At 44.6% G+C, this 27,024-nt stretch overlaps 1 protein-coding gene across 1 annotated transcript in view; it reads right to left on the bottom strand.

The window, feature by feature from the left end:
* Nucleotides 1-27,024, bottom strand: part of xkr4 (XK related 4) — a 265,025-nt gene that overhangs the window by 21,410 nt on the left and 216,591 nt on the right. The window lies entirely within an intron of this gene.

The raw sequence follows: 27,024 nt of genomic DNA, 5'->3' as shown, positions 1-27,024 counted from the left end.
CAGTCATAGCTAGGGTGTAAAGAAAGATCAACTTAATACGAGGTAGGTTCATTCAAAAGTCTGAGGGCAGTAGGGAAGAAGCTGATCTTGAGTCGGTTGGTATGTGACCTCAGACTTCTGTATCTTTTTCCCGAAAGAAGAAGCTGGAAGAAAGAATGTCTGGGGTGCATGGGGTCCTTTGAATATGCTGGCTGCTTTTCCGAGGCAGCGGGAAGTGTAGATAGTGTCAATGGGTGGGAGGCTGGTTTAAGTGATGGACAGGGCTTTGTTCACGACTGTTTGTAGTTTCTTGCGATCTTGGAAAGAGTAGGAGCCATACCAAGCTGTGATGCAACCAAAAGGGATACTTTCTATGGTGCATCTGTAAAAGTTGGTGAGGGTCGTAGCGTACATGCCGAATTTCCTTAGCCTCCTGAGAAAGTGGAGGCGGTTGGTGAGCTTTCTGAACTATAGCATTGGATTGGAGGGACCAGGACAGGTTGTTAGTGATCTGGACACCTAGAAACTTGAGACTCCCAACCATTTCCACTTCATCCCCTTTGATATAGACAGGGGCATGTCCTCCACTGCGCTTCCTGAAGTCGATGAGGAAGGGTGGGGTGTAGTCAGGGAGGGGTCAGAAGGGTTATTGTGGCCTGGATGGTAGTTGGGGGAGGGGGAGGGGGATTTGGGGACACCAATGAGTGGGGTGTTTGGGAGATCAGTGTAATAGTTATCCAGGAGTTAGAAGTTGAATTTCCTGGACAATTGCTGTGCAATCTTTATGTGGGAACATATGAGGAGGCAAGGTGGGGGCTGTCTCCCAGTGCATCTTTGCATTACTTTCTGGCTAGCCGGACATTGGAAGTTAAGGTCTCCTGCGTTCTATATCAATTGAAGTCTACATCAACAGGGACAAAGTAGAAAGGGTCGAGAGCTTCAGGTTTTTAGGTGTCCAGATCACCAACAACCTGCCCTGGTCCCCCCATGCCAACACTATAGTTAAGAAAGCCCACCAATACCTCTACTTTCTCAGAAGACTAAGGAAATTTGGCATGTCAGCTATGACTCTCACCAACTTTTACAGATGCACCATAGAAAGCATTCTTTCTGGTTGTATCACTGCTTGGTATGGCTTCTGCTCTGCCCAAGACCGCAAGGAACTACAAAAGGTCGTGAACGTAGCCCAATTCATCATGCAAACCAGCCTCCCATCTATTGACTCTGTCTACACTTCCCGCTGCCTCGGCAAAGCAGCCAGCATAATTAAGGACCCCACGCACCCCAGACATTCTCTCTTCCACTTCCTTCCGTCGGGAAAAAGATACAAAAGTCTGAGGTCACGTATCAACCTACTCAAGAACAGCTTCTTCCCTGCTGCTGTCAGACTTTTGAATGGACTTACCTTGCATTAAGTTGATCTTTCTCTACACCCTAGCTATAACTGTAACATTACATTCTGCACTCTCTCGTTTCCTTCTCTATTAACAGTCTGTATAGCGTGCAAGAAACAATACTTTTCACTGTATGTTAATACATGGGACAATAATAAATCAAATTCTTTGATGGGTGAATGCCTCTTCAGAAGCCAGAAAAATACAATACAAGGCCTTTCTGGGTATATTTAGCTGGTGCTGACCTCCTGTCCTGTGCACATCCCTATTATACTCCTTCCTTATGAAGGTAAGTCAGACCAAAATGCAACATAATAAATCCTTAAAAACAATAGTTTCAACATTAACCATGCTAACGCAATAGATTTCCAATATTTATATGCAGGGCTACCTTTGATGCAACTTGCTTCTCCTTTGTTTCACTCAGATCTCTCTAAAACTACCACAGAATGCAGTTGAAACCAAACCGTTGTCCGATTTCAAGAAGAAATTAGATATAGCTCTAGGGGCTAAAGGGATCAAAGGACATCAGGATATTGAATTCGCTGATCAGCCTCGATCAAAATGAATAGTAGAGCAGATTCGAAGGGCTGAATGGCCTACTCCTGCTTCTGGTTTCTAAGTTTTTATGTTAAACTCCTTGCTTTTTTGGAGCTATTTTGATTTATAGCACTCTACACCATCAACCTGAGTTGATCTGACATTGCTGACTGGTTTGAGGATCCAGTTCGTGTTTAGCTGATGTCAAATCCTGGCTCAATGAGTGAGTGGTTGCATTGACTCAATGGAGATTGTCATTCAATTCTCTTTTAGATGCTGATGCAATTAAGCCCTCCATCATTAAGTAACTTCAGAACCATGAAAAAAATGCAGCTGGAGTATTGAAAGAGGAATTCACTTTATACTGAAAGTAATTCCCCATGGAGCATTCTTTTTCTCCTTGAAAGCCATTTACTGTCATTACTTGTGGGTCCACTGCCATTAGGTTCTAGTAGTTAAATTGCCTTTAATTTAAAGAACTTGCCTGATATTTTATATGGGAAAAATAATATTACAGTACAGATCTTAATTTTCATTTAACTATCATTCCATTTTTCCCAGTGACAGCCCTTTCTGTTAAATACTGCGGGTGCCACCTAATTATTTTGCAATCATAACTTCATTAAAACATAAGGACTGAAATATTATAGAAATGGGAAAGAAAAACTTTACTGGAAATTAACAAATTAAACTGTTCAATTTCCCATGGAGGATATCTTAAGGATAGTATCACTGTTAAAGGCAAAATCAATGCAATAAGCACAACACAAGGTGGTAACAGTCTGTCACCAACTAGAGATGACTGTGTGTACCACAGCCACTGAGTAATAATATTTTAGTTTTCTATTTATCTAACTGGAAATGTTGAAATAGACGCATAGAATATATAGTAACAAAAATTCTGGCACTTCCATTACTTTCTGTTTGTTGCAAATGTTTTTATGATTTATCAACATTTATTCTACATAAAGGTGGGTAGCGTCTGCTCAACCATGCAGCAAGTGGAAGCCTAGAATCATGGGATCCCCGCTCATCCCACACGCTCACTGCTTCGCACCAAATTTTTCAGCTCGGATATTTTAAATATAGTTTGTCACAAGAGATTTGGCTATTTTGTATCGTGATGAGACTTAAAAGCCCTGCAGTAGCTTAAAGACCAGCATGGAAAGGAAGGCAAGGCCCATAGGACTGACTGCCACACAACATAATTCAGACTGAGGGCCGCCTTTTCCCTGACGGGCACTCAGGAGATTATACAAGGTGACGCACCAAAAAGAACTGGGCGAATGTGGAAGAGGAAATCACTGACATTCCTGCATGGGAGTGGTGGAGGGACAAGGGGGGGCGGGGGCGGTGCAGGTAAAATTGTGAAGAGCTTGTGATCCATAATCTCTTGATCTTTTTCCTTTATTCTTTCATGGGATGTGGGCGTTCCTGGCTAATCCCAAATTGTCCTTGATTTCAGTGACTTGTTAAACCATTTCAGAAGGCAGTTAAGAATCAACTACATTGCCGCTGGTCTGAGCCACATGTAGGCCAGATCATAGAGTCATAGAGTCATACAGTTTTGGCTCATCGAGTCTGCACCAATCATAACTACCACTTAAGTTGCACTAATCCCATTTTCCAGCTCTTGTCCCATATTCTTGAATGTTATGATATTTCAAGTGCTCATCCAAATGCTTTTTAAAGGTTGTAAGGTTTCCCGCCTCCCCACCTTCCCAGGCAGTGCATTCCAGATTCCCATCACCCTCTGAATGAAAATTATTTTTCTCAAATCCCCTCTGAATCTCCTGCCTGTCACACTAAAACTATGCCCCCTTGTGATTGACCCCTCAACCAAGAAGGACAGCTGCTTCCTATTCACCCTGTCCAAATCCCTCATAATCTTACACACCTCAACCATGTCCCCCCTCAGCCTTTTCTGCTCTAAAGAAAACAATCCAAGCCTATCCAGTCTTTCCTTATAGCTCAAATGTTCCATCCCAGGCAAGTCCTATTGAACCTCCTCTGTACCCCCTCGAGTGCTATCACATACTTCCCACAGTGAGGTGACCAGAACTGCAAACAGTACTCCAGCTGTGACCTAACCAACATTCTGTACAGCTCCAAAATAACCTCCTTGCCCTTGTACTCTATGCCATGACTGATAAAGGCAAATGTCCCATGTGCCTTCTTAACTATCCTATTCACCTGCTCTGCCGCCTTCAGGGATTTGTGAACAAGTACCCCAAGATCCATCTGTTCCTCTGAGCTTCCTAATGTTCTGCCATTCACTAAATACTTCCTTGCCCAGTTACTCCTTTCAAAGTGCATCACTTTGCACTTACCAGGGTTAAATACAATCTGCCACTGTTCTGCCCATCTGACCAACCCATCTATATCTTCCTGTTATCTACAACCTTCTTTTTTACTATTAATCACCCTACCAATCTTGGTGTCATCTGCAAACTTAATGATCATTCCCCCCACATTCTCACCGATATCATTTATGTATTTAAAAAACAGGTGAGGACGGTAGATATCCTTCCCTAAAGGACGTTTGTGAACCGAATGAGTCTTTGCAACCATTGACAATGGTTTCATGGCCATCATTAGACTTTTATTTCCAGATTTCTATTGAATTTAAATTTCACTACCTGCTGTGATGTGATTCAAACCTGGGTCCCTGGGTGTTTGGTTTACTAGTCCAGTGACAATAATATTATGTCACCTTGCAAAAAAGCAAGAACTTGCACGTATATAGAACCTTTCAAAATGTAATTACTATCATGTAAAAAAACGTGGCAAGCAATTTGTTTACAGCCTGACAAATAACAACGAGAAAGATGACCAGTAATCTGTTATTGGTGGTATTAGTTAAGAGATAGATTTTGGATAGGACATCTGGAAAACTCCCCAGGGGCAGATTTTTATTGGCCCTCCTGCCAGTGGGATTTTCCAGTCCAGCCAAATTCAATGGACTTGTTGCATTTCCAGCCCCATGCCTGCTGCAACAAGGCCGTAAAACTGCGCCCCAGATTTTCATTGAATAGTGCCATGTGATAATGAGAGCACATCTTGAGACCAAACCTTGGCTTAATGTCCCATCTGAAAGGTCGCCCTTCTGATACTGCAGCATTGATGTCTCAAACTAGCTAATGTACCTGACGTAGGCTTAAACTCACAATCAGAGAAGAACAGTACTTCTTCAGGGAAGGGATTCCTAAATGTGGCAGTAGGTTAAACACAAAGATAAAAGCAAAATACTGCAAATGCTAGAATCTGAAACAAAAACAGAAACTGCTGGAAAATCTCAGCAGGTCTGACAGCATCTGTGGGGAGGGAACAGAGCCAAAGTTTCAAGTCAGCTCTGACGAAGGGTTAATCGGACTTGAAACATTGGCTCTATTCTCTCTGCACAAAAGCTTTCAGACCTGCTGAGATTTTCCGGCACTTTCTGTTTTTGTTTCAGATTCCAGCATCTGCAGTATTTTGCTTTTATCTTAGACCCACAATCCTCTGATTCAGATGCGAGAGTGCTACCAGTGAGCCATGGCTGACACCTTATAGAACATCACACTCATGTGTCAGCACTGAGGGCAGCCAGGCACTTCAGATGTCTGCGTATCAGACAGTAAGCTGCCAATATGTCAGGCTGACAATCATCAGCACAGCGGATAGATCACAAGCTGGCACTTCCTGAGTCAGAGGTGCGAGATGGTGGCCGTCTAAATGCAAAGAAGCTCATCTAGTCAGTATCAGTTATTTCACATACTCTAACCTCCAAGGTTAGGGAAAACACTGGATTGGGGCAATAGAATATCACACATTGACATCAAAGACAAACAGAGTGGTGATAAGGGATGTTGTGATCCCAGTTGATGTTATAACTGCACAGGAAGATTGCAGAATGGAACCGTGGCACGTAAGTCCATAACTTTTACTTTTTTTTATAAAATGAGGAGGAACAGAGTCACAGGACCACTAATTAGTTTTAACGACAACATTTTTAAAATTAAATGTGAAAGGTTGGATTATGCTACAATACTCCTTTACTCCCCCCTTATCTTAACAAATATACATAGATTTTAAGATTAGTACAGATTAAAAAGTACATCTTAAGCTCAATTGTCTCAATAACATAAAATCCCTTTAAACACAGAAATTGGCTTATAGTCAAATACACACACTCCATTCAGAATCCAAGTTGGTATCTGTGGAGTTCTCCTCAGAATCCCTCCAAGATGATTGTCACATGACAGTTCCAAACTCCAGTCCCAAAAACATGCTTTAAAACCTTCTTTCACAATAAGGCTTTCCATTAGTGGTTTGCATCCCAAAATCCAGATTAGGTTTTCCAAATAACTCTTTTAAATTCCACTCCACTATTAACAACGAATCTAGTATCCAGGTTTTACAACACTCCCCTTAGGATATCTTTGTCTTAACTACTGTACTAACTTCACAATTGCTTTAACCCACAATTCCCAGACTCTATTCAAATGGCATTAAATTTGTGATCTACCTCTGACGTCTGTTTTCCCTCTTTAAATCTGGTTACTGCAATTGTCTCTTTAACTCAGAACACTTTGTTTACTCTTCTTGAATTCTTCTGACCAATAATTTGGTCTCTGTTCTTTTAACTTCATTCGTCTTAAGGCATTTTTTTCTGTTCCAATTCCCTGGTTATCTGGAGAGTAACTGGTTCTTTGGGAAGCCAGCCACTTTGCAGTTCCTGTCATGTCCAGTCTTTATCCTGGCATAGTTGAGAGATGTTCACATCCTGGTGTCCTTCTTCAACTGCCCACAAATTCACATAAACTAAGAGCAAAAAAACTTTATTCCCTTGTGATGCGCGTTATCACACACGAGGCTTGATGCTCAGGAAATAAAGGCTTTTATTTGTTGTACAATGAAGCTACTAATTATATACACGATCCCAGACTGAGGGGTCCCAGACAGAGCAGAGACCTTTATACCTCTCCCAGGAGGCGGAGCCCGACTGGGATGTACCACAATAACTATAATACAAGGTGTAACAGCCCAACCCTAACCCCAGCAGCAACAAGTAGAACAACCCATCCCTAACCCCAACAGCAACATATATACATACTTGTAGTACTGGCCAGACCCTGGCTCAGTACTATCTAGTGGGAACCAATGATGGTTCACCACATTCACCCCTCCTTTGAAGACAAAGGCCGGCGGGGTACAAAAAACAGAATAATTTGTCATCAGTCTATAAGTTCAGACGGTCAGGGGGACCGCACCGTCGTTGTGACCTCCTCAATACCGGCGATGACACCGGAGTAGGCACTCGCGGTGGCGTTCTCCCCAAGGCGATGTCCAACTGTTCCTCCACAGACTCACAGGCCGGTTGACCCTGAGGTGATGGTAATCCATGGAGTTCCGACACGCCCTGAAGTGGCGACCATCCTCTGGACTCAGGCAAGCTGTACACGGGAGTAAAAGGGTTAAGTAATGGTCCCGATGCTGCCCGCGCCGTGTCCGGAGGGGAAACAAGAGTTATGGGGTTTGTAACAGGGGGTATGGGAGCGACAGGGGTTCCTACGTCCCCTGCTGGTGCCAGGTCTCGGATCGAGACCGTGTCCTCTCGCCCGTCAGGGTATGCCACATAGGCATACTGAGGGTTGGCGTGGAGGAGATGGACCTGTTCGACCAACGGGTCGGACTTGCGGGCCCTTACATGTCGCCGCAGGAGGACAGGTCCTGAGTACGTCAAGCAAGATGGTAATGAGGTCCCAGAGGAAGACTTCCGAGGGAATGAAAACAGCCTCTCATGGGGAGTAGCGTTGGTTGCCGTACACAGGAGTGAGCATATGGAATGGAGCGCATCAGGGAGCACCTCTTGCCAACGGGAGACTGGAAGGCTTTTTGACTTCAACGCCAGTAAGACAGCCTTCCAGACTGTAGCATTCTCACGTTCCACCTGTCCGTTACCCCTAGGGTTGTAGCTCGTGGTTCTACTAGAGGCAATCCCGTATGAGAGCAGGTATTGCCTCAAGTCATCGCTCATGAACGACGAGCCCCTGTCGCTGTGAATGTAGCTGGGGTACCCGAACAGGGTGAAAAGATCACGGAATGCCTTGATAACCGTGGCAGCGGATGTATCAGAGCAGGGAATAACAAAAGGGAATCTCGAGTACTCGTCAATGATGTTGAGGAAGTACACATTCCGATCTGTTGAGGGAAGGGGGCCCTTAAAATCGACACTCAGTCTTTCGAAGGGACGAGTGGCCTTGACTAATTGTGCCCGGTCAGGTCGGTAAAAGTGTGGTTTGCATTCCGCGCATACCCGACAGCTTCTTGGTCATGGACCTGACATCCTCCACCGAGTAGGGCAGATTGCGGGCTTTTATAAAATGGTAGAGCCGAGTGACCCCAGGATGGCATAGGTCATTATGGAGAGCCTGCAAACGGTCCTCCTGTATACTGGCGCATGTTCCACGCGAGACGGCATCCGAGGGCTCATTGAGTTTCCCTGGACGGTACATGATGTCATAGTTATAGGTGGAGAGTTCAATTCTCCACCACAAGATCTTGTCGTTCTTGATCTTGCCCCTCAGCGTGTTATTGAACATGAACGCCACGGACCGCTGGTCCGTGATCAGGGTGAACCATTTTCCCGCCAAGTAATGGCGCCAGTGCCTGACGGCCTCCACAATGGCCTGGGCCTCCTTTTCCACCGCTGAATGCCGAATTTTGGGGCCTTGGAGGGTGTGGGAAAAAAAGGCGACGGGCCTGCCCGCCTGGTTAAGTGTGGCGGCCAGGGCGAAATCAGATGCATCGCTCTCCACCTGAAAGGGGATGGACTCATCAACAGCATGCATCGTACCTTTCGCGATGTCGGCTTTTAATTTATCAAAGGCCAATCGGGCCTCTGGTGTTAGGGGAAAAGAAGTGAACTTAATGAGCGGACGGGCTTTGTCCGCATAATTGGGAACCCACTGTGCATAATAAGAGAAGAAGTCTAAGCATCTTCTCAGTGCTTTTGCACTAGTGGGCAGGGGAAGTTCAAAGAGGGGACGCATACGGTCTGGATCAGGGCCAATGACCCCGTTTTCCACCACGCATCCAAGGATGGCTAAACGGCGCGTACGAAACACACACTTCTCCCTGTTGTAGGTCAGGTTCAGGCGAGATGCAGTGCGTAGGAAATTCAGGAGATTTGTGTCGTGGCCCTGCTGGTCATGGCCGCGGATGGTGACGTTATCCAGGTACGGGAAGGTAGCCCGCAGCCCATTCTGGTCCACCATTCGGTCCATAGCACGCTGGAAGACTGAGACCCCATTGGTGACACCAAAGGGAACCCTGAGAAAGTGATACAAGCGACCATCTGCCTCAAAAGCCGTGTATTGTCGGTCCTCTGGGCGAATGGGGAGTTGGTGGTAGGCAGGCTTGAGGTCTATGGTGGAGAACACCCGGTATTGCGCAATCTGATTGACCATGTCAGATATGCGCGGGAGGGGATACGCATCCAGCTGCGTGTATCTATTAATGGTCTGACTATAGTCAATGACCATCCGGGGTTTGTTCCCACTCTTGACCACCACGACCTGCGCTCTCCACGGACTAGCGCTGGGTTGTATGATCCTTTCCTTGAGGAGCCGCTGAACGTCCGATCGAATGAAGATCCGATCCTCAGCGCTGTAACGCCTACTCTTAGTCGCAATGGGCTTGCAGCCTGGCACAAGATTCTGGAACAGGGAGGGTGTGGTAATCTTCAGCGTCGAGAGGCTACAGGCGGGGCACGTTGGGCAATTTGGAGGCTGCTGTTCTCCCACTGAAAGCGAAGGGAGTGGCCCACCGTACTGTAGGGTTACACTCCTCAAGTGGACCATGAAGTTTAGTCCGAGAAGTATTGGCGCCCAAAGGTGCGGCAGCACCAGGAGCTTGAAACGCTCGTAAACTGTGCCTTGCACCGTTAAAGTTACCACGCAACTCCCTAGCACGGTGACAGACCGGGACCTTGATGCCATAGAAATAGTCTGTTTGACAGGTTGAATCCGGAGTCCACACCGCTTCACAGCGTCTGGGTGGATAAAACTCTCAGTGCTCCCGCTGTCAAGCAGACAATAAATCAAGTGGTCGTTTACCTGAATGTCCATCATAGACTTGTCAAGTGTATGAGGCTTGGCCTGGTCCAGGATGATCGACGCCACCATTGGTTCATGAGCGCCACTGCAGGCAGCTGAAATCGACGAGGATGACCCCTGCTGGTCGTTCGCGGTCGGTGCTGACCAACATGGCCGCTCCCATAGGTCGCACGTGGGTGATGGCGCCAAACTCAGCGACCCCTGGTGGTCACACATCTCCGACTCCGTCGACCGTAATGGCGTCGTCCTGGCCTCGCACGTGGACGAAACCCTCGACGATGTCGACGACGAAGAACCGGGCTCTGAGGAATTGCAGGCCGCACTGCTGTTCCGAGAAGCAGATTTAGATCGGCACACTTTCGAATAGTGCCCCTTCTTACCGCAGGCGGAGCACAACACAGCTTTAGTGGGACACCGTTGCCGAGTATGCTTCGCTCCCCCACAGAAGTAACACCGCGGGCCGCCCGGAGCTGCTGCCGTCGTCTGGCCCGAGTGTGAGCACGCCATCACGCAGCATTTCGAACCCGAGGGACGAGGAGGGATGGGCGACTGCTCCTGCCACGTTGTCTCCACGTGGTCTTCAGGATACAATACTAGGCTTTTGGAGGCCGTCTCCAGCATCTCCGCTAGTTCTATTGCCTGGATGAGGTCAAGATTACCTTTCTCCAGTAGTTTGAGTCGGATGAAGATGATCCGAGTCCCGCCACAAACGCATCTCGAGCGAGGTCGTTCATATTCTGCTCTGCCGACACTGCTTTGCAGTTACAGCCCCTGGCTAGCTGTAGGAGCTCGTTCGCGTATTCCTCCATCATTTCGCCGGACTGCCGACGTCGAGTGGCTAAGAGGTAACAAGCGTGTATTTCGTTGGGCGGTTTAATATTATGCTTCTTAAGAAGCTCGAGGGCCTTTGTGTAGTTGGTGGCTGCACGGATCGCGAGGTAGACGGTGTCGCTTACCCTCACATGGAGGACCCGGAGTCTGTCATCATCTGTGGTGACCGCTGCGGAGGCTGCCAGGTAGTCCTCAAAACATTTCAACCAGTGGTCGAAGGTGTTAGAGGCGCCCTCTGCACGTGGATCTAGTGTAAGGCGTCCAGGCTTCAGTATCTGCTCCATACTCTCTCTATATCATTTTTTTTTCGACAAGAGTTTATTTACAGCAAATAAAATTGATGCGCGTTATCACACACGAGGCTTGATGCTCAGGAAATAAAGGCTTTTATTTGCTGTACAACGAAGCTACTAATTATATACACAATCCCAGACTGAGGGGTCCCAGACAGAGCAGAGACCTTTATACCTCTCCCAGGAGGTGGAGCCCGACTGGGATGTACCACAATAATTATAATACAAGGTGTAACAGCCCAACCCTAACCCCAACAGCAACAAGTAGAACAACCCATCCCTAACCCCAACAGCAACATATATACATACTTGTAGTACTGACCAGACCTTGGCTCAGTACATCTAGTGGGAACCAACGATGGTTCACCACACCTTGAAAGGGCCTCCAGTTAGTAAGCAATGCCTGCGTACTTCTGCTGGCTATTTACTTTTCACGACGTAGCCTTCTCTAAGCACAATAGAAACTCAGTTGGAACTGAACCAACCTCCACACAAAGAAACGTCTTTGTCCAGCATGAACATAACTATAGGTTTTATCCTTACAGGTGTAGAAACATTAAATTAAACACACTTAAAACTATACCTTATTTCTAATATTTACCAATACAAATATAATTCCCTTAAACTACTTTGTGTTCCTAACACCTCCACCTTTGAAATAAATAAATCTTCATAACCATGAAGACGTTTTTTACACTGATGTTACATCCACTTTAAGCATACTTAAGATTACAACTATCTAACCATTTAACTTATCACGTCATACAAATAGTTTTCTTATTTAACAAATACATGTCATATTAAATAATTACAATGATTTACTCAAAATGAAGACAATAACTTTAACAATATCATCAGAATCTATACATGGTAACAAAAGTACTGTGTTTCTTTTTCTTTTGATTTCCAGTTTTCAACTCAGGAAATGTTTCATTTGAGTCTCTGGTGCAATTATCCTTTTTGTCATTTGCAGGCATAGTTCCACTTTCAAGCCCAATTTCCAAATTCACATGTGGTAACTACACATTCTGATTGAACACAGTCCAAATATCATTTCTGTGCATTAACATCTAATTTCTTATCTTGTCAAAATCTCTCTTAGCTGTTTCGAGGATGTTGTTAAAATGCTTAAGTTCACTTAAAATAGTATCACCCTCTTGCTTTGTTTGTTATTTAAACTTTTAGTGATCTTGTTCCTCCCAGCCCCATTTCAAATGAATTATTTTCAATTCTGTTTGAGCCATTTCCTCTCTCTGAAATGTCATAGTTTGTTCTAACCCTTCAACTTTTTGCACAATTTATGAACTCGAGTTCAAATGATCTTTGGCAAACTGTTCACTTGTCTTTCTTCCAACAGTTACATCTTGTGGAATATTACCGACAAGCATTTTTAAATCAGTGTCTCTGGTCATGGACTCAGAAAGATCACTTTGCAATTTCAGTACTTCTGGTTGACATTTTATACTTTCCAATTTAGCAAGTACCTCAGTTGTTTTCTTTTTGTCCATTACTGACTTTCATAAATCAGTAATATTACCCGGATCAGTTCTATGCTCAACTGTGTCACTATTCAACAATGAAGTTTCATTCACAGGAACAACTTTTGAAATGCGACATTTCATAACATTCATAGAATAGGATAGAATAGAATTCCAACAGGAGGCAGGCATTTGGCCCATCAAGTCTGCACTGACAACAATCCCACCCTATCCCCGTAACGGTAGCACGGCGGCACGATAGCACAGTGGTTAGCATTGCTGCTTCACAGCTCCAGGGACCTGGGTTTGATTCCCGGCTTGGGTCACTGTCTGTATGGAGTTTGCACATTCTCCTCGTGTCTGCGTGGGTTTCCTCCGGGTGCTCCGGTTTCCTCCCACAGTCCAAAGATGTGCGGGTTAGGTTGATTGGCCAAGCTAAAAATTGCCCTTAGAGTCCTGGGATGCATAGGTTAGAGGGATTGGTGGGTAAATATGTGGGGATATGGGGGTAGGGCCTGGGTGGGGATTGTGGTCGGTGCAGACTCGATGGGCTGAATGGCCTCTTTCTGTGCTGTAGGGATTCTAAGATTCTTCTAAGAACCCCACATATTTACCCTGCTAATCCCCCCGAAACTAGGGTCAATTTGTCATGGCCGATCAACCTAACCCGCACATCTTTGGACTGTGGGAGGAAACTGGAGCACCCAGAGGAAACCCATGCAGATACGGGGAGAATGTGCAAACTCCACACAGTCAGTGATCTAAGCCGGGAATCGAACCCGGATCCCTGACGCTGTGAGGCAGCAGTGCTAACCACTGCACCACCATGCTGCCCCAGTCCATCTTTTTCTCTCTCATATCGCTGAAAGTATATATAGGTACAGAAGGCAGTAAAGAAGATAAATAGAATGTTGGCCTTCATAGCGAGAGGTTTGGCTATAGGAATAAGGATGGTTTACTGCAATTGTCTATGGCATTGGTGAGGCCACACCTGGAGCATGGTATGCAGTTTTAGTGTCTTTATCTGAGGAATTATATCCTTGCTATAGAGGGAGTACAGCAAAGGTTTACCAGGCTGACTCCTGGGATGGCAGGACTGTCATATGAGGTGACACTAAGTCGGTTAGGATTATATATCTTGGAGTTTAGAAGAGTGAGAGTGGATCTCATAGAAATATATAAAATTCTAACAGGATTAGAACTAGGAGTTATAGTTTGAGGATAAGGGGTAAACCTTTTAGGACTGAAGTGAGGCGAAATTTCTTCACCTAGAGAGCGGTGAATGTGTAGAATTCATTACCACAGAAAGTATTATTTTTTGCCTCGTGCAGTGCCTGACTTGTGTTCAAACAGTGTTTGAAGTCTTGGAGCTTGACGTTTTATGATTTCAAGAAGGAATGAAATATAGCTCTTGGGGCTAAAGGGGTCAAGGAATATGGGGGAAGGAGGAAATCAGGGTATTGATTTGATGATCACCCATGATCATAATGAATGGCGGAGCAGGCCCGAAGGGCCAAATGGCCTACTCCTGCTTCTAGTTTATATGTTTGTTCTAGGTATTCAATAAGATCGGGGCTGACTTGACGGTAGCCTGAACTGTACTTTTCTGCCTGCAACACCCACCTCCCCCCCACCTCCCCCATAACCATTGTAGATCAAAGATTTTCCTAAGTCAGCCTTGAATATATTCAATGACCCGGACTCCACTGCTCTCTGGGGATCAGAATTCCAAAGATTAACAACTGTCTGAGAGGAGAAAGTCCTCTTCACCGCAGTCTTAAAAAGAAGACCCATTATTTTAAACAGTGAGCCCTGGGTCTAGATTCTCTCAGAAGGGGAAATATCCTCTAAGTAATTACCCTCTGAATCCTATATTTTTCAATAAGGTCATTTCTCTAAATTCCAATGAGTATAGGCCCAACCTGCTCAACCTTTCCTCATAACACAACCCCTTCATTCCAGGAATCAGCTTTGTGAACCTTCTCTGAACTGCTTCCAATGCAAATATATCTCTCCCTAAGTACGCAGACCAAAACTGTACACAGCCTCTATAGGTATATTTCACTAAGCCCTCTACAGTTGTAGCGAGACTTCTGCCCTTTTGTACTCCATTCCCCTTGCAATAAAGACCACCATTCTATTTTTGCCTTCCTAATTACTTACTGTACTTGCATGCTAATGTTTTATGATTCATGTACAAGGACACCCAGCTCCCTCTGTACTGCAGCATTCTGAAGTCTCTCTCCATTTAAGCAATATTCTGCTTTTTTATTCTTTCTTGCCAAAGTACATCACATTTTTCCATGTTATACGCCATCTGCCAAATATTGCCCACTCACTTAACTATTTGCAGACTTTTTTGTATCATCACAACTTGCTCTCCCATTTATCTTTGTAACATCTGTAAATTTGGCTACAATGCAGTTAGTCCCTACAACTAAGTCATTAATGTGGATTGTAAATATTTGAGGCCCCAGCACTAGTCCCTGTGGTACTCCACTAATTTCTGATTTGCCAAGGAACTCTAATAAATTTGTCAAACATGATTTCCCTTTAATAAAACCATATGGATTCTGTCTTATTGTGTTATGATTTTCTAAATCATAGAATCATTGAATTGCTAAAGCAGAGAAAGGGGCCATTTGGCCCATCATGTCTGCACAGCTCTCTGAGCAATCACTTAGTGCCATTCTGCCACCTTTTCCCCATAACCCTGCACATTCTTCCTTCTCAGGTAACAGTCTAGTTCCCATTTGAATGCTTTGATTGAACCTGCCTCAACCACACTCTCAAACAGTGCATTCCAGACTTTAACCACTCACTTCATGAAAAATGTTTTTCTCATATCGCATTTGCTTCTTTGCAAATCAGTGCCCTTTCATTCTCGATCTCTTCACATGTGGGAATAGTTTCTCCCTATACTCTGTCCATACTCCTCATGATTTTGATATGTCCTCCTTAATAATGGAGTACAGCACTTTTTCTCTGACAGATGTTAGACTATCTGGCTTATAGTTTCATGTTCTCTGCCTCCATTCTTCCTTGAATGGTGATTTGCGGTTTTCCAATCTGTCAAGACTATTCCAAAATCTAAGATATTTTGGAAGATTAAACCAATCCATCCACTATCAGTGCAGCAACTTCTTTTAAGATCCTAGGATGCAGGCCATTGGGACCAGTGACTTGTCAAATTTTTGTCACATTAATTAATTTTCCTAGTATATTTTCTTTACTGATAGCGATTGTTTTAAGTTCCTTCCCCGCTTTTGCCCCTGATTTACTACTATTCTTGGGATGTTTTTTGTGTGTCTTCTACTGTGAAGACGAATAAAAGATACTTGTTAAAACAGGAAGGAAAAACAACTCCCCCTAGATTTCAGGAATGCGACAATAGTAACTATTTTCAAGAATGGAGATAAATCATACTGTGGGAGCTATCAAGGTATTTCCCTCTTGTTCATAGCAGGGAAAATCCTGACATGGGTTCTCTTGAACCACTTACTTCCAGTGGATCCTCCCACTGAGGTTTTAGACCTTCAAGGAAAGCTCTGACATAGTCTGCGTTGCCAGACAAATTCGAGAAAAATAGCAACAACACAAGGAATTTTTCATTGCATTCACCTGACCAAAGTAAATCATGAGGCTCTGTGGATTGTGCTCCAAAGATTTGGATGTCCAAGAAACTTCATCACAATCCTACACCATGATAATATGACTGCAATTGTCTTAATCTGAAACATGCCTTCAAAATCCGAATGGCAAGCAAGGTTGTGTGATAGCACCCCATGCTACTTAGAATTTACCCGACAATGGCTATTCAATTCTTCAAAGATCAACTGCTCTTTTGTGTCGTTATTAAATTCTGCATAGATGGAAAACTTTATAAGATCAGGCATCTCTGAGTGAAAGCTAAATCGACCACCATAAATCTACATCGCCGCCTTGTTCAAAATCTCTGCCACTTCCCATTATATTTCCCCACTCTCTCTCCAAGGGACCAATGCCCACTTTAGCAACTCTTTTCTTTTTTGTATACTTATAGAAGCTTTTATTGTCTGTTTTTATATTTCTTGTTCCATCAAAAAACCCACCCATTGTTTTTTTGTTATTGTCTTTGAATGAGGGGAAATTTTGTGTGACCTGAGGCTAGAGCTATAGGAATGAGATAACCCAATCCCTCTTTCATTGGACAGTTCCTTTAATAATACTCTCAATATTTTAATAGCATTGTGAGTAACATGCACCTCAAACATTTTAGATGTGAAATCACACAAATCACCTATTCCCAGATCAGAGTTAACCAGATGCATTGTATATTTTGTATCTTATAACAATTAAATCACTCCAAACATGTTGGCCTACAGCATATACGACAACTTGCATTCTGATAGAGCCTTTAATGTAATAAATTACATTTTTTGCAAATGACATTTGACAAAATCTAAATATTAGATTTCAAGCTAAATAATATGAGGTGGGATAGCCAATTTCCTCCCCCAGCACCCTGGAAGGAAAGTCAACTGGAAGACAACTCATTCCATGTCAGCCTGCTCTACAGCCATAACACACTGTGGACTGGCTAAATTATTGGACAGCGGGATTTCCACTCAATGGGGAGGAAGTCCCACCCTCAGAAGCTGTTGACAAATCAGATTGGCTGACAGCTCCAGCAGTCCCGGCACCATAACGTTCTTGATAGTGGATACTGCAAGGGCTGGAACAAATCCCGGAATAAGGTACATATGGCATATGGAGTGGGAAAGATTTGGCTAACTTAGGGAGGAGGATGGGGTGCTAGGTTTTGGAGAACAGATGGGTAGGAAGAAAGTGAGATACTATCCTAGGGGAACTTGCCCCAGGATGTGTAAAGGGTAACCCCCTCTTCCCCAAAGATAGAATCCCCCTTTCCTCCCGGCCTTTTAAAACCTTTTTACCAAAAACAGCATGCCCACTCCCGCCTGGCTGCCGTACTATGGAGCAAACAGTGTTTTATTGTGGTCAATTGGCTTATTAATGAGTTCAATTAACTCTTAATTCTTTATTTATTTATGACAGGCTAATTTTAGTGCCCATCACCTACCATGTTATGGGGTGAGCTCAGAGGTTGGGCGGGAAGTTGGTGGGTTGGGCATCCATCCAATTTCATGTGCTCCCCGCAAACCCCCCTCCCCATCGTCCTGTCAGAAACTCAATCAATGGGGGCAAGTAAAATCCAGTCCTGAGTCACAGGATATTAGGCTATTAGGGCAGGTGATCAAAAGCTTGGTCAGAGAGGTAGGTTTTATCCTAAAGGAGGGAAGACAGCTAGAGAGGCGGATGGGGAGGGGGGTGGGGGGGGCGGAGCTTAAGACCTAGGCAGCTTAATGCATATGGCTGCCAATACTGAAGTGATTCAAATCAATGATGCTCAGGAAACTAGAGTTGGAGGAACACAAAGCTCAGAGAGGTGAAGAATTGGAGGGAAATACAGATAGGTACGAGTGAGGCCATGGAGGAATTTGAAATCAATTGGTATTTAACAGAAGTGTCAGTGATTCTTGCCTGTCAGCTGAAGGCTGGCAGCTCGTGGCTGCTGCCAGCGTGCCACCCACCCAAGGCCATCGATTGTCACTGGATTTCAGGCCACAGGTAAGTGATAGATGCATTTGTGGGAAGGGATCAGCAGCAAGAGCAGGGAAATGGCTCTCAGTGGGGCCCCCCATTCCCAGTACCAGGTCCCTCAATCAGGGATGTTACAGGGGTGAACTGCCTGGGCCTTAAACTCTGGAATGCCATCTCTAATCCCATCAGCCTCACTTGCTATCTTTCTTCCTTTAGGATACCAACCTCCGCCCCCCCGCCCCCCCACTCCCCACCCTCAAAGCATAGGGTGACTGAATCTCCTAAAATTTTAAAAGGCCATGCATTATTCAATGGAAATACAGCCCAGTGTTGCAATTCTATTTATCATACTTTAACAGTTGGGGCTGTTACAGTCAATTACACTGTTATCAGCGTCAAACATGTGGCTGAGAGAATCAGTGCGTTTAATTGTTTCCTGGTCATAGCTGCATTGACCATTCTTGGAAATAGATTTGACTTTCTTTGCATGTCTTAAAGGACAGATAACTTCATCACATAAAGCAAAACTATGCAGAACTCATTTGCAACCCTTTAAGTTCTAGTCATTTTTTTCTATGAAAGGTTTGAGCACTTCCACACATCGACAGTTTAAAAACTTATCTATTCATAATTTTATACTTTGCTGAATAAAATCTACAAATGAGCCGAATTACATTTCTTATGTAGTGCTTATCAAAGGTTTCTTTATTCAATAAAGTGATATTTAACATATTGTAAAGATTTTTTTCCCTTTTTTTCACCCTTGAGATGTGGGTGACACAGATAGATGCATTTATTGTCCATTCTTACTTGCCCTGCGAAAGTGATGATGGGTCTTCTCTTTGAACCATTGTAGTCCCTACGGTAACAGTGTTCCCATGATAGTGTTAGGTAGGGAATTCCAGAATTTTGACTCAGTGACAATATGGGCGGGATTTTCTGGCTGCGCTCACCCTGAAACCAGAAAATCCCATCTGAGATCAACGGACCTTTCCACGGTCCGCCCCTCTCCTGCTCCGATTCTGTGGTGGGCGGAACAGGAAAATTTGCTCCTATATCTCCAAGATTGAACTTTGTACGATAGCTTTTGCACAACATTGCTGTTATTGTTCTTTTCAGTGTGTGATGCCACAAGGGGTTGGGTGCTGTGGGGGGGGGGGGGGGGGGGGCGGTGTGGTGGTATTTCCAACACTTGCCTCTCCAATTTCTAGATCATATCCATCCTTCATTCAACATGGCTATTGAGTGCAGCCATGCCTACAAACATGGCCACAGGAAGTCACATGACATTGCTGAGGAATCAAGAATCAGCTGTGCAATTGTATCAGACTATATAAAGCAGAGTGCTGACTCCTGCTAAAAAAGGAAGTCTTAGGGAAGGTGCTTGATGACTGTGTGCAAATTTACTGTGTGCTTTATGGACAACAAATTTGATTTGGAATTTGACTAAGGACTGGATGAGAATATACTTAGTAACTAGAATCTTTTCTGTTTTCACAACTATGAACTTGACTATGTGACTTCAATTGGGTTAATTAATAAATTGTTTATTACTTAGACTTCTGGATATCAATGTTGCCTCTCTGAACCCTGCCTACATTGTTCCTACCCCTTACAACATCAAGTAGTGGAGAATGTAGGCATTGGTTATGGGTTGGTAACAGACACCAAAGAAAGAGGCATGGATGCCTTTATTCAGCAGCTCACACAGGCAATGTTGACTTAACATGAGGCAATCCGGGCACTACAAGAGGCAGACACAAGCTGCCACGAATCAATTACCGTTGGAAGAGTGAAGACAGGGTCAAGAGCAGCTCCGGGAAGAACTTCAGAAACTCAATGCCATGCTATCCAAACCCTCTTCACAAACTCCATCGAGAATGTGTGGGGATATCATGCTACAGAAAATTACAAATATAGAAACATAGAAACATAGAAACCCTACAGTGCAGAAGGAGGCCATTCGGCCCATCGAGTCTGCACCGACCACAATCCCACCCAGGCCCTACCCCCACATATTTTTACCCGCTAATCCCTCTAACCTACGCAGCCCAGGACTCTAAGGGACAATTTTTAACCTGGCCAATCAACCTAACCCGCACATCTTTGGACTGTGGGAGGAAACCAGAGCACCCGGAGGAAACCCACGCAGACACGAGGAGAATGTGCAAACTCCACACAGACAGTGACCCGAGCCGGGAATCGAACCCGGGACCCTGGAGCTGTGAAGCAGCAGTGCTAACCACTGTGCTACCGTGCCGCCCTATGGATGATGTGGAGGCGTACAAAGGTCTTTGAGAGAGCTGCTAACACGAAAGCCTGGCCTAAAGAACAGTGGACTGGCATAATTGCTCCTTATTTGATCTGTATCAATAGATCATAGAATCATACAGTGCAGAAGAGGCCCTTTGGCCCATCGAGTCTGCACTGACACATTATAAGCACCTGAACTCCCACCTAATCCCATCTGCCAGCACCTGGCCCATAGCCCTGAATGTTATGACATATCAAGTGCTCATCCAGATACTTCTTAAAGGATGTGAGGCAACTCGCCTCCATCACCTGCCCAGACAGCACATTCCAGACCATCACCACCTTCTGGATAAAAAGGTTTTTCCTCACATCCCCCCTAACTCCTGCCCCTCAGCTTGAACCTATGTCCCCTCATGACTGACCCTTCAACTAAGGGAAACAGCTGCTCCTTATCCACTTTGCCCATGTCTCTCATAATCTTGTATACCTTGATCAGGTCGTCCCTCAGCCTTCTCAGCTCCAAAGAAATCAACCCAAGCCTACGCAACCTCTCTTCATAACTTATATGTTCCATCCCAGGCAACATCCTGGTGAATTTCCTCTGCACCCCTTCTAGTGCAATCACATCTTTCCTATAATGTGGTGACCAGAACTGCACACAGTACTCTAGCTGTGGCCTCACCAAAGTTCTATACAACTTCAACATGACTTTCCTCCTTTTGTAATCTATGCCTTGACTGATAAAGGCAAGTGTTCCATATGCCTTTTTCACCACCCTACTAACATGCCCTTCCGCCTTCAGAGATCTGTGGACAAACACGCCAAGATTCCTTTGTTTTACAGAACTTCCTAGTGTCCTACCATTCATTGAATGGTCAAATTACTCCTTCCAAAGTGTATCACTTTCACTTTTCAGGGTTAAATTCCATCTGCCACTAATATGCCCCTTTGACCATTCTGTCTAAATCTTCTTGTAGCCCAAGGCACTCCACCTCACTGTTAACCACCTGGCCAATCTTTGTGTCATTCGCAAACTTACTAATCCTACCCCCCACATAGTCATCAATGTCATTTATAGAAATGACGAATAATAGGAGGCCCAGCACAGATCTCTGGACATTGGCTTCCAGTCACTAAAGCAGCCTTTTAATTGAAGGAGCAACATATATAGGGTGGGATTTTCCGGCCGCGCCTGCCCCAAAGCCAGAAAATCTGCCTGAGGTCAACAGACCTTTGCATGGTCCTTGACCCGCCCACTACAACTCCCGTGGCAGGCGGGATGGGAAAACTTTGCCAATGATATAATTTGGAAATTGTGGAATGGCCTTTATTTTAAGTTTTGTTTGTGGAGCAAAATAGCAATTCATAATATGTTCAATCATCTTTTTAGCTGTGTATTGTGTAATGATGCGTGCTCACAGGCTTCGATAGGGACACAAAAGGTTTTTAAAAATTCATTTGTGGGACATAGGCATCACTGGCTGGACAGCATTTATTGCCGATCCCCAGTTGCCCAAGGGTAGTTGAGAATCAGCTGCGTTGCTGTGGCTTTGGAGTCATATGTAGGCCAGACCAGGTAAGGTCAGGTAAGATTTCCTTCCCTAAAGAGCATTAGTGAACCAGATAGGTTTTTCCGACAATCAACAATGGCTTCATGGTCATCAGCAGATTCTTAATTCTAGATTTTTAAAATTGAATTCAATTTCCACCAACTGCCATGATGGGATTCAAGCCTGGATCCCCAGAACATTAGCTGACTCTAGCAATAATACCTCGAGGCCATTGACCCCCTGACAAGGAAAAACTGTACAGAAGGCAGCAACGCAACGGCTGCCCCAGTCCCTACATGTCTTCAGACTGTCTTCTGCCCAGGTGAGGGCTCCACCCCCTGAAATGATTACCCACTCTCTTGTCCCAATTGGTCCCTCAAGCCAGGTGACCTTCTTCTGCTGTGTTGCCCTTAAAAAGCCAATCACCACATACTGTCAAGTTAATGAATTTTTCCAGGGACTTGGGGCGATAGGAATAAACAATTATCATGACTTGTTCATACTGTTATGGTTAATATAAAATTGTGGCTCCTGCAGGCATTGAGCTAATAGAGCTATTGCTCCTGCCAGGATTTGTGAGGAGTACTGTACAATCTTGGTATAACAATTTCCTGTGCTGTAAAAAGAGATGCAACCATTAGTCGCTATGTAGGATGGGTCTGCCTATCAGATCTGTAGTATGAACATATAATTTATTCATCTTGTGGGATGAAATTAATCTTACGAGTAATATAGTTTTTCGAGGAAGTTACTTGGATTGCATTGGTACTATTTTACTGGGGTTTCAATGGCTTTTGATTTGATTTTGATTTGATTTCTTATTGTCACAGTGAAAAGTATTGTTTCTTGCGCACTATGCAAACAAAGCATACCGTTCACAGAGGAGGAAACAAGAGAGTGCAGAATGCAGTGTTATAGTCATAGCTAGGGTGTAGAGAAAGATCAGCTTAATACGAGGTAGATCCATTCAAAAGTCTGATGGCAGCAGGGAAGAAGCTGTTCTTGAGTCAGTTCGTATGTGACCTCAGACTTTTGTATCTTTTTCCCGACGGAAGAAGGTGGAAGAGAGAATGTCTGGGGTGCGTGGGGTCTTTAATTATGCTGGCTACTTTGCCGAGGCAACGGGAAGTGTAGACAGAGTCAATGGATGGGAGGCTGGTTTGCGTGATGGATTGGGCTACATTCACGACCTTTTGTAGTTTCTTGCGGACTTGGGCAGAGCAGGAGCCACACCAAGCTGTGATACAACCAGAAAGGATGCTTTCTATGGTGCATCTGTCAAAGTTAGTGAGAGTCATAGCTGACATGCCAAATTTCCTTAGTCTTCCGAGAAAGTTGGTGGGCCTTCCTAACTATAGTGTTGGCATGGGGGGACCAGGACAGGTTGTTGGTGATTTGAACACTTAAAAACTTGAAGCTTTCGACCATTTTTACTTCGTCCGCGTTGATGTAGATAGGGGCATGTTCTCCACTACGCTTCCTGAAGCCGATGATAATCTCCTTCGTTTTGTTGACATTGAGGGAAAGATTATTATCATCATACCAGTTCCCCAGATTCTCTATCTCATTCCTGTACTCTGTCTCATCATTGTTGGAGATTCGACCCACTACGGTGGTGTCATCAGCAAACTTGAAAATCGAGTTGGAGGGGAATTTCTGTGGCCTGGGCCCCAGCTCCTCCCTCTGTGACTGGATCCTGAACTTCCTAACCCACAGACCACGATCAGTAAGGATAGGCAACAACACCTCCTCCATGATCATCCTCAACACCGGTGTTATCTAGGTGTTCCAGGGTTGAGTGCAGGGCCAGGGAAATGGCGTCTGCTGTGGACCTGTTTAAGGAGGGTAGCAAAAATAGTCCAGGTAATTACAGGCCGGTGAGCCTTACATCAGTGGTAGGGAAATTATTGGAGAGGATTCTTCGAGACAGGATTTATTCCCACTTGGAAAGTCATAGGTGTATAGGGAGTAACTTGGGGGCTGAGAACACAGCCTTGTGGAGCACCGGTGTTGAGGATGATCGTGGAGGAGGTGTTGTTGCCTATCCTTACTGATTGTGGTCTGTGGGTTAGGAAGTTCAGGATCCAGTCACAGAGGGAGGAGCTGGGGCCCAGGCCACAGAGTTTGGAGATGAGTTTCGTAGGAATAATGGTGTTGAAGGCTGAGCTGTAGTCAATAAATAGGAGTCTGACATAGGTGTCTTTGTTATCTAGGTGTTCCAGGGTTGAGTGCAGGGCCAGGGAAATGGCGTCTGCTGTGGACCTGTTTAAGGAGGGTAGCAAAAATAATCAAGGTAATTACAGGCCGGTGAGCCTTACATCAGTGGTAGGGAAATTATTGGAGAGGATTCTTCGAGACAGGATTTATTCCCACTTGGAAATAAGTGGACGTATTAGTGAGAGGCAACATGGTTTTGTGAAGGGGAGGTCGTGTCTCACGAACCTGATCGAGTTTTTCGAGGAAGTGACGAAGATGATTGATGAGGGTAGGGCAGTGGATATTGTCTACATGGACTTCAGTAAGGCCTTTGACAAGGTCCCTCATGGCAGACTGGTGCAGAAGGTGAAGTCGCATGGGATCAGAGATGAGCTGGCAAGGTGGATACAAAACTGCTCGGTCAAAGAAGCCATGATGTGACTCACCTGAAGAAGGGGCTTGGGGCTCCGAAAGCTTGTGTGGCTTTTGCTACCAAATAAACCTGTTGGACTTTAACCTGGTGTTATTAAACTTCTTACTCGGTCAAAGAAGACAGAGGGTAGCAGTGGAAGGGTGCGTTTCTGAATGGAGGGCTGTGACAAGTGGTGTTCTTCAAGGGTCAGTGCTGGGACCTTTGCTGTTTGTAATATATATAAATGATTTGGAGTAAAATGTAACTGGATTGATTAGTAAGTTTGCGGACGACACAAAGGTTGGTGGATTTGCGGATAGCGATGAGGACCATCAGAGGATACAGCAGGATATAGATCAGTTGGAGACTTGGGCGGAGAGATGGCAGATGGAGTTTAATCCGGACAAATGTGAGGTAATGCATTTTGGAAGGTCTAATACAGATAGGAAATATACAGTAAATGGCAGAACCCTTAGGAGTATTGATAGGCAAAGGGATCTGGGTGTACAGGTACAAAGGTCACTGAAAGTGGCAATGCAGGTGGAGAAGGTAGTCAAGAAGGCATACAGCATGCTTGCCTTCATCGGCTGGGGTATTGAGTTTAAAAATTGGCAAGTCATGTTGATGCTTTATAGAACCTTAGTTCGGTCGCACTTGGAATATAGTGTTCAATTCTGGTCGCCACACTACCAGAAGGATGTGGAGGCTTTGGAGAGGGCACAGAAAAGATTTACCAGGATGTTGCCTGGTATGGAGGGCATTAGCTATGAGGAGAGTTTGGAGAAACTTGGTTTGTTCTCACTGGAGCGACGGAGGTTGAGGGGAGACCTGATAGAAGTCTACAAGATTATGAGAGGCATGGACAGAGTGGATAGTCAGAAGCTTTTTCCCAGGGTGGAAGAGTCAATTACTAGGAGGCATAGGTTTAAGGTGCGAGGGGCAACTTTTAAAAGAGATGTATGAGGCAGATTTTTTACACAGAGAGTGGTGGGTGCCTGGAACTCATTGCCGGGGGAGGTAGAGGAAGCGGATACAGTAGTGGCTTTTAAGGGGCGTCTTGACAAGTACATGAATGAGATGGGAATAGAGGGATATGGTCCCCGGAAGCGTAGGGGGTTTTAGTTAAGTCAGGCAGCATGGTCGGTGCAGGCTTGGAGGGCCGAAGGGCCTGTTCCTGTGCTGTAATTTTCTTTGTTCTTTGTTCTTTGTTGCAGCTCTTATGGATGAGTGTGAAATTCCATTGTAAATGTACCCTCTGTCTATGTTACAAAGCCTGCGCAGCCACTTTTTCTTAAGCAGTCAGGGGCAGCCTTGTCTTTTGTGCAAGTTTGGATGAAGGATTATATCTGAAATGTAAGCTTTTATTCCTTTCTCCACAGATTCTTCCGACTTGATGAGCATGTCCAACATTTTCTGCTTTCATCCCATTCTCATGTTGTTCACCTGTTGGGGCACTGTGTAAACTTTGTCAGATTTTTAGGCTGACGTGTGTAAAATTGGGTGAACAGAGGTTCACTTGTGATTTCTATTGTGGTTAAATATCACATAATTGTTACAGTGTAAAAGGAGGCCTTCAGCCAATTGTGTTTGCATTAGCTCTTTGAATGAACAAATCCCTTATTGCCATATCCTACCAAAACTGTTTAAACTTGCACACCAAGTGTAGCCATATAGATGAAGTAACAAAAAAAACAGCCAGTAATCGTCGGAATATACTGCAGTATGGTGGGTGAAAACTGGAATTCCGCACTCAGTGACTGAGGAATTTAGCTTGGTAATGCTTGTTTCTCAGATTCTGCAAGTGTCCTTGGGCTTCTAAATGGCATTGTAACATGAAGCACACGGGATGCTATATTTGTACAGACATTAGCATGCGGGCTGTGCACATCCACTGGAACTATGTAGAGTAGGCAGATCATGACATCAGTCATGGTGCAATGCTACTTTAACGCTGGTGATGGTGCTTCAGAACTCAAAGCATCTGCTGATGCACTACGTTCAGTTTGCACAGCTGAATACGCATTAAACAACACGAGGATGCCAATCAGCACTATTTAAAATGATCAGCAACCACTTAAAGGTTAGTTGCTAGATTATTTCTTCTGTCTGTTGCTACAATTTTAGCTATTTTTGGTACATTCCAAAGTTATTTCCAAAATCTACAGGGAATGGTTTTACAGGTACTGAAGTACTTTTTGCTGACTTCAAGAATTATGAAGAAACCAGTTGCTCCCAGATCATTGGTACACTGGTAGGCATTCTCCTTGGAATACAGCATGGCCTTTGCTCAGAGCAAAATAAGCTGCTAGCAGAGGGAGGGGGAGAGCTCTTCAACAGGAGACCATCTATCCCCCTGGTGCTCAGGAAACAATTGTCACCTGAACCTCCAGTGAGGAAC

Source organism: Mustelus asterias, chromosome 7, assembly GCF_964213995.1.
Source record: "Mustelus asterias chromosome 7, sMusAst1.hap1.1, whole genome shotgun sequence".
Lineage (NCBI taxonomy): Eukaryota > Metazoa > Chordata > Chondrichthyes > Carcharhiniformes > Triakidae > Mustelus > Mustelus asterias.
This window is presented reverse-complemented; position numbering and strand designations above follow the sequence as displayed.